The sequence below is a fragment of the Galeopterus variegatus genome, unplaced genomic scaffold (assembly GCF_000696425.1).
Source record: "Galeopterus variegatus unplaced genomic scaffold, G_variegatus-3.0.2 Scaffold12109, whole genome shotgun sequence".
Taxonomy (NCBI): domain Eukaryota; kingdom Metazoa; phylum Chordata; class Mammalia; order Dermoptera; family Cynocephalidae; genus Galeopterus; species Galeopterus variegatus.
The window spans coordinates 34,634-44,175 of record NW_007738220.1 but is presented as its reverse complement, the minus strand read 5'-3'; positions in this window follow the sequence as shown (position 1 = coordinate 44,175).

Genomic DNA, 9,542 nt, shown 5'->3' with positions numbered 1-9,542 from the left:
ACATAAATAAATAGATTAATTCAGAAAGAATTGATGTCTTGATATGTGGAGTCTTTCAATTCATGGATATGTTTATGTTCACAGTTTATTTTGGCTTTGTTTATTTTCTCAGTTATGTTTTTTTTTTTTCAGTGAAGTGGCTTCATACTTTCCTAAAATAAATGATATTTTTTTCCACCTTTCTTTTTTTTGTTGTTTGTTTGTTTTGGGGAGCTGTCCAATAAGGGGACCCAAATTCTTGACCTCGGTGTTACAACGCTGTGCTCTAACCAACTGAATATACCAGCCAGCCCAATTATTTTTGTTATTTTGTTTGTGTTTGTCTGTTTTGCATGTTATAATTTTATTTTTTTTATTTTTTATTTGAAGCATAATTGATTTTACATATTTCTGTACAGCTTTCACTACTATCACCTGTGTACAGCATGTGTTTATCAAGTCAGTATTATTAGCATATTCATTATACAAATCATAATTATTCTTTATGCCCCTGACTAAATATTTCCCCAACTACCCTCTGCCTCATCCCCACTTCTAGCAACCACAGGTTTGTTCCCTCCTTCTGAAAGTTCAATGTATTGTGGTCTTTCTATCTTTCTTTCTTTCTTAGCATCCACTTATAAGTAAGGACATGAGGTATTTCTCTTTCTAAGTCTGGCCTATTTCACTTAACATAATTTTCTCCAAGATCATCCATGTTGCTGCAAATGATAGAATTTCATAATCGTTTAATGACTGAGTAGTATTCGACTAAGTATATGTACCACATTTTACTTATCCAGTCATACTTTTGTTGACATTTATGTTGGTTCCATACTTCGACTATTTTAAATACAGCTGCAATGAACATGGGAGTGTGGGTATCCCTTCAATGTGAGTGTTTCCATTCCTTCGGGTATATATCCAGAAGTGTAATTGAAAGATCATATGGTAGTTCTATCTGTACTTGTTTGAGAAACGTCCATGTTGTTTTCCATAACGGCTCTACTATTTACAGTCCCACCAACAGTGTAGTAGGGTTGCCCTTTCTCCACATCCTCACCAGCATTTGTTATTCTTGCTCTTTTTAATACTGGCCAATCTAGTTGGGGTGAAATGATATCTCAATGTGGCTCTGATTTGCATTTCTCTAATAATTAGTGATGTCAAGCAATTTTTCATGTAACTCTTGGCCATTTATGTGTTTTCCTTTGAAAAATTTCTACTCAACTCCTTTAACTATATTTTAATTGGGTTATTTGGGGTTTTTTCCCCTGTGAATTTGTCTGAGTTCCTTATATATTCTGGACATTAATCTCTAGTCAGAGATATAGTTTGCAAATATTTTCTCCCATTTTGTAGGTTGTCTTTCCGCTCGTTTGATTGTTTTTAGTTTGAAATTATCCCATGTTTTTGTTTGTTTGTTTCCTGTGATTTGGGGGTCTTGTTCATAAAATGTCTTTGCTCAGTCCTACTTCCTGAAGTGTTTCCCCTATGTTTTGTTTTAGTAGTTTTATAGTTTCGAGTCTTATGTAAGTCTTTAATATATTTTGAGTTGATTTTGGTATATGGCAATCAGTAAAGGTCTAGTTTCATTCTTCTACATATAGAGTCCAATTTTCCCAACACCATTTATTAAAGAAGCAGTCTTTTCCCCAATGTACGCTTTTGTTGCCTTTGTCAGCCATGCCTCCCCACAACTGCATTCATCCCATCAATGACCGTCAGACCATTTCCAGATGCACCATGGCTCCTAAGCTGGGGCAGTGGGGGGCCAAGGGCCTAGGGCATGCACCCCCACATCTACATGCCTTATTTTGTTATTATTATTATTATTATTATTATTATTATTAGCATACTTATTATCAGAAATTGTAATTTTTCTTTATGTTATTTACCTGACATATCGCACCCCAACCCCTCTCCCTCTCTCTGCCTAACCTCTAGTATCATTAAGTTTGTTTTCTCCTTCTGAATGTTGAATGTACTATTGTGGTATTTTCTTTTTTCTTTTCTTTTCCTTCCTTCCTTCCTTCCTTCCTTCCTTCCTTCCTTCCTTCCTTCCTTTCTTAGCACCCAGTTATGAGTGAGAAAACACAGTATTTATCTTTTCATACCTAGCTTATTTCACTTAACATAATTTTATCCAGACTCATCCATGTTGCTGCAGATGGCAAAATTTCATTTTATGGCTAAGTAGTCTTCCATTGTGCACATATAACATTTTTTTCTTATCCAGTCATCTGTCAGTGGACATTTAGGATGGCTCCATATTTTGGCTATTGTAAATAGAGGTGCAATGAACATGGGAGTGCAGGTATCCCTTCGACTTGATGATTTAAATTCCTTTGGATGCATACCCAGTGGTTGGATTACTGCATCATATGCTAGTTCTATTTGTAGTTGTTTGAGAAACTTCCATACTGTTTACCATAAGGGCTGTGCTAATTTACTGTCCCATCAATAGTTTAGGAGAGTTCCCTTTTCCTCACATCTTAGCCAGAATTTGTTATTCTCAGTCTTTTTAACACTGGCCAGTGTAACAAGGGTGAGATGATATCTCAGTGATGTTTTGACTTGCATTTCCCTGATTATTAATGTTGCTGAGCATTTTGTCACGTACCTGTTGGCCATTTATATATCTTACTTCAAAAAATTTCTGTTCATCAACTTTACAACAAAAAAACAAGTAACCCAATTAAAAAGTGGGCAAAAGAGCTAAATAGACATTTTTCAAAGGAAGATATACAAATGGCCAACAGACACATAAAAAAATGTTCAACATCATTCAGCATTTGGGAAATGCAAATCAAAACCACACTGAGATACCCTCTCACACTAGTTAGGATGGCTAATATCCACAAGACTGTGAATGATAAATGCTGGCGAGGTTGCAGAGAAAAAGGAGCTCTCATATATTGCTGGTGGGACTGCAAAATGGTGCAGCCTCTATGGAAAATGGTATGGAGGTTCCTCAAACAATTGCAGATAGATCTACCATATGACCCAGCTATCCCACTGCTGGGAATATACACAGAGGAATGGAAATCATCTAGTCGAAGGTATACCTGTTCTCCAATGTTCATTGCAGCACTCTTTACAATAGCTAAGAGCTCGAACCAGCCCAAATGTCTATCATCGGATGAGTGGATATGGAAAATTTGGTACATCTACACAATGGAATACTACTCAGCTATAAAAAAGAATGAAATACTGCCATTTGCAACAACATGGGTGGACATAGAGAGAATTATATTAAGTGAAACAAGTCAGGCACAGAAAGAGAAATATCACATGTTCTCACTTATTTGTGGGAGCTAAAAATAAATAAATAAATACACAAATTAGCTGGGGGATGGGAAGGGAAGAAGACAGAACAATTACAACTCCTTGAAGTTGATACAACAAGTGAACAGATATTAGGTTGTAGGTTTTGGTAATGGGCCACAATAATCAACCACATTTTATACTGATGAAATAAAATTAAATGTAAAAAAATGTCTGTTCATCTTCTTTGCCTATTTCTTAATTGTATTATTCACTTTTTTTTACTGAACAGTTGTTTGAGTTCCTTATATATACTGTATATTAATCCCTTGTCAGATGTATAGTTTGCAAATATTTTCTCCCATTTCATAGGTTGTCTGTTTGCTCTATTGATTGTTTCCTTTGCTGTACAGAAACTTTTTTGTTTGATATATTGCCATTTGTTTATTCTTTTCTTTTGTTGCTTGTGCTTTTGGGGTCTTATTCATAATGTCTTTGCCCAGTCCTGCTTACTGGTGTGTCTCTCCTATGTTTTCCTATAGTAAGTTCATGGTTTTGAGTCTTCTTTTTAAGTCTTTAATCCATTTTGAGTTGATTTTGGAATGTGATGAGAGGTACAGGTTCAGGTTCATTCTTCTGCATATGGATGCCAATTCCCCCCAGCACCACTTCTTGGAGAGGCAGTGTTTTCCCAACGTATGTTTTTGTTGTCTTTGTAAAATACCAATTGGCTGTAAATCTGTGGGTTGATTTCTGAGTTCTGTATTCTGTTCCACTGGTCTGAGTGCCTATTTTTATGCCAGTACCATGCTGTTTTGGTCTCTATTGCTTTGTAGTATAATTTGATGTCAGGTAGTGTTATTTCTTCAGCTTTTTATTGTTGTTGTTCAGAATTCCTTTGGCTATTTTGGGTCTTTACTTGTTCCATATGAGTGCTAGGATAGTTTTTTCTATTTCTATGAAGAATGTCATTTGTATTTTGATGGAGATTACACTGAATCTGTACTTCGTTTGGGTAGTATAGACATTTTCACAATATTAATTCCTCCATGCCAAGAGCATGGAATATCTCCCCATCTTTTTGAGTCTTTTAAAATTTCTTTCTGTAGTGATTTGCAGTTCTCATTGTAGAGATCTTTTGCCTCCTTGGTTAAATTGATTCCTAGGTGTTTTGTTGTTGTTGTTGTTTTGTGTGTGTGACTATTTTTAATGGGCTTACTTTCTTGATTTCTCTTTCTTTTATTGGAGAATATAAACACAACTGATTTTGGGGTGTTGATTTTTTTTATTGCAAATGGCATTTTAAAAATTCATTTTTAATGGGTTTGCCTTCTTGATTTCTTTTTCTGTTAGTTTGCTGTTGGAGTATAAAAATGCTACTGATTTTTGTGGGTTTATTTTGTATCCTAGAACTTTACTGAAATTTTTTGTCAACTCTGAGTTTTAGCATAGAGTCCTTAGACTTTTCTGTATAAAGGATCACGCCATCTGCAAACAGGGACAGTTTTACTACATCTTTTCCACCCTTGATGCCCTTTATTTCTTTCTCTTGCCTGATTCCTCTGGCTAGTACTTCCAATGCTATGTTAAATAGGAGTGCTGATGATAGGCATCATTGCCTTTTTCATGTTCCTAAGTATTCATTCAGGATGATATTGGCGGTGAGTTTGTCATGTATGGATTTGATTGTGTTGAGATACATTCCTTCTATGCCTAATTTACTGAGTCTTTATCATGAAGTGATGTTGAATTTTGTCATATGCTTTTTCTGCATATATTGAGATTATCATATAGAATTTGTCCTTGCTATTGTTGATGTGGTGTATCACATTTATCAACTTGCATATGTTGAAACATTCTTGGATCCCTCAGATGAGTCTCACTTGATTATGGTGTAAAATTTTTTTAAGGTGTTGCTGTATTCTGTTTCCTAATATTTTGTTGAGAATTTTTGTGTCCATCTCATGAAAGATACTATGTTATAATTTTCTTTTTTATTGTATATTTGTGTAGTTTTGGTATCACGGCAAGCCAGTCTCACAGAATGAGTTTCGGAGAATGGCTTCTTTTTCAATTTTTGGAATAGTTTGAAGAGAATTTGTGTTACTTCATCTTTAAATGTTTTGTAGAATTCAGCAGTAAAGCTATCCAGTCCCAGGCTTTTTTTAAAGTGCAAGCCTGATGATTACTGCTTCAAACTTGTGGCTAATTACTGGTTTGTTCAGATTTTCTACTTCTTCTTGGTTCAGTATTGGTAGTTTGTGTGTGTCCAGAAATTTATCCATTTCTTCCAGGTTTCAAATATGTTGGTGCATAGTTGTTTATAATAGTCTCTAATGGTTGTATTTCTGTAATACAAGTTGTAATGTCTACTTTTCCATTTCTGATTGTTATTTGGGTTTTCCCTCTTATTTTTAGTTAGTCTAGCTAATGGTTAGTCTTTTTGTTTATCTTCTTGAAAAATCAACTTTTTGTGATAGACTTCTGATCAAGATGGTGGAATGGAAGGTCCCCAGCATCTCTAACTTTCACAAATCAACCAATTTACAACTATAAGAAAGCAATGACAGCCGTACTAGGGCTGCTAGAGCTCAGGGAAGAGGAGAGATGTACAGAGTGCATGAAGGTGGGAGAAGCCATAATGAGAGAATGAAAAAGCCCCTCGGACAATTTCAAATCCCAGTCACTTCCAGTCTGGAGCTGCTGGGTGAACAGAGCAGAAGCTGGCAAAAAGCCACAGCTGTACCTTTTGGATGAATTTGCTTGGAGGCAGCAGGAGAGAAGAGAACCTTCATGGTCCCCAGGCCAGCCATACCACTAATAAGGTTCCTGTGGACACACATAGGACCAAGGAGCAACAACAACTGAAAAATAGGAGCCACTCAGATGTCAGTGAGTCACTGCAAGGGACTGGATCACGGCCCATCCCATAGGAAGTGTTTGGAGCATGCGCAGTGGGGGAGACAGGCTCACCAGGGGAAAAAATGGGGCACAGCAAGGACAGCTGATCTGCACTCCAATCAGGGTAGAACCACTCAGAGGAGACTGGTCAGGAATACAGAATTGCATGGGGTGCAGGTTGAGAAAAGACTCAGTCCCAGACCAGTGTTCCTAAACAACCTGGGTGCAGTGGATTCCACTAGAACCGGAAGTACCTATAAAGTCAGTCATTAGAACCTGAGCTGCATGAAAATCCTTCCTCAGGGAATGAGCAGCAAAGCAGCAATTTAGCTCAACCACAGAGCTCGTGTACTGGTCCTCACAGGAATTTCCTTCATTTCAGAAGTACACAAAGGATAGCAAATTAGTTCCAGTGCAGAGTTTGAGTTGTGGGAACAGCAAATAATCCAACACAGAACTGAAAGAAAAAAACAACAGTACCCACAACCAGAGACAAAGTTTGATATTAACTAGTAAAGGTCTCATTTCACCGAAGAACACCTATAACAACTAGAAGGGCCAGAAATACCCTGGATTACCAAACCAGAAAGCAGGGGGTGTGGCGGTGGCAAGGGCCTCAGCTATGCCCCACATCACCTGCAACCAATCCCAAGGGTGGGGCCGAGGGCCTTGGGCACATCCCCCAACACGATCAAGCAGCCCAGCAGCAACCACTGAGCCACTGCAGGAAGTGCCCTGGGCTCTCCTGACCTGGGGTGGTGGGGTGCCAAGGGCCTGGGTCACACATCCCCAACATGAGCAACCAGCCCAGTGACAACCACTGAGCCACTACAGGAAGTGCCCTGGGCTCTCCCAAGATGGAACTGTGGGGTGCGTTGGGCCTTGGTCATGCCCCCCCAACATAAGCAACCAGCCCAGTGATGACCACCAAGCCACAGCAAGAAGGGCCCCGGTTTCCGAGCTGGGGATGTGGGAGGTCAGGACTTTTGCCACACCACCCTGACATCTGCATGCAGCCCGACAATGACCAAGCAACTGCTGGAAGTCCACCAGTCTCCACTGTTGGAATGAGGAGGGTGCCACAGGCCTCAATCCCACTCCTCCTCCTTCTTCCATCATATTTCCTTCCCCCTTCCCCTCTCCCCCTCCCTCCCAGCTGCTCTGCAACAACATCATAAAATGTAAAAAAAATATATTAATAAAAGAAAATAAAAAGAAAAACCAACTTTTTGTTCCATTGATCTTTTGTCTCATTTTGGGGGTTTCTATTTCATTTAGTTCTGCTTGATTATTATTTCTTTCTGTCTACCAGTTTTGAAATTGGACTGTACTTGTTTTTCTAGTTCTTTTAGTTGTAGTGTTAGGTTGTTTATTTGAAATCTTTCTATTCTTTTCATGTAAGCATTTCTTGCAATAAACTTTCGTCAGTACTTTTTTTAAAACATCCCACATGTTTTGGTATAGGGTGCCTTTATTTTCATTAGTTTTATGAAATTTTTTGATTTCCTCTTTAATTTCTTCTTGGACCCATATGTCTTTCAGGAGCATATTGGTTAATTTCCATTTGTATAGTTTTCAGAATTTTGTTTGTTTCTGATTTCTAGTTTTAGTCTGTTGTAGTCTGATAAGATCCATGAAATAATTTCAATTTAAAAAAGAATTTTTGAGACTTGATTAGTGACCTCACATGTGGTCTATCCCAGAGAATGTTCCCTGTGCAGATGAGAAGAATGTAGATACTGTAGATGTTAGATGATATGTACTGACGTTATCTGCCAAGTCCAATTTGTCTAAAGTTTGGTTTAATTCCTGTGTTTCTCTGTTGATTTGTTTCCTAGATGATCTGTCCAATGTTGAGAAAGGGGTGTTCAGGTTCCCAACTGTGGTCATATTTGGGTCTATCTCTTTCCTATGTCTAATAGTGTTTGCTTTATATATTTGGTGCTCCAATGTTGGGTGTATATATACTTATGATTATTATGTCTTCTTGATGGATAGATCCCTTTATCCTTATGTAGTGGCTCTCTTTGTCTCTTTCATGGTTTTTATTTAAACCCTATTTTATCTGATGTAAGAATAGCCACTCATTTTTTATCCCATTTACGTGATAGATCTTTTTTCATCCCTTTGTTTTTAGCCTGTATGTGTCTTTACAGGTGAGGTGAGCCTCTTGTAGACAGCTTATAGTTGGGTGTAGCTTTTTAATCCAATCAGCCAGTCCGTCTTTTGGGAATTTAGTCCGTATATATTTAGGTGTTTCTTATAAGGTATTGTCTAACTTCTGGAATTTTATCAATTTTCATTTTGGTGTTTTAAATATCTTTTGTTTCTTTCTTTCCCTTTTATTGTTTGTCTTCAGTGTTTATTGGTTTTTAGAGGTGGTAAGATAAAGTTTCTTTGTCATTTGCTTTTTTGTTCTACCAGTGGGTTTTGGTCTTTCTTGTGAATTCATGGTAGTGATTTTTGTTTTTGGATTCTATCTGCAGGACTCCCTTCAGGATTTCTTGTAGGGCTCATAATGTGGCAGTAACTCTTGTAGTTTTTGTTTGTCTGGGAAATACACTATTTCTCCTTCATTTCTGAATGACAGTTTTGCTGGATATAGTATTCTTGGTTGGCAGTTTTTTTCTTTTCTTATTTTGAATATATCACCCATTCCTTACTGGTAGGGTTTCTGTTGAGAAGTCTGCTGTTAGTATAATGGAAACTCCTTTATAGATGACTTGATGCTTTTCTTTTGCTGTTTTTAGGATTCTCTCTTCGTCTTTAACTTTGAACATTTTGACTACAATGTGTCTCATAAAGGACCTTTTTGGATTGAATCTGTTTGGGGATCTTTGAGCCTCCTGAATCTGATGATTTGTGTCTTTCCCGATACCTGAGAAATTTTTACCTATTATTTTATTTAATATGTTCTCAATGCCTTTTCTTTCTCCTCCTTTTCAGTAACACCCATGCTTCAGAAGTTTTTGCACTTATGGCTGGGTGCTATCTCTCTTAGATTTTCTTCATTTATTTAAATTATTTTCCTTTTTTTTTTTTTTAGTCTGTCCAAGTCATTTCGAAGAGACAGTCATCAAGATCAGAAATTCTTTGGGTGCTATCTCTCTTAGATTTTCTTCATTTATTTAAATTATTTTCCTTTTTTTTTTTTTAGTCTGTCCAAGTCATTTCGAAGAGACAGTCATCAAGATCAGAAATTCTTTCTTCTGCTTGCTGTAGCCTGATGCCTAACCTCTCAGTTATGTGTGTGTTTTATTTCATTGAATGACTCAAATTCCATAAGCTCTGCTATATTCTTTTTTAAAGTATTAGTCTCTTTGCAAATTTTCGCCTTCATATCCTGGATAGTTTCACTCAGTTCATTTTGTTGTTCAACTGTGTCTTCTTGTATC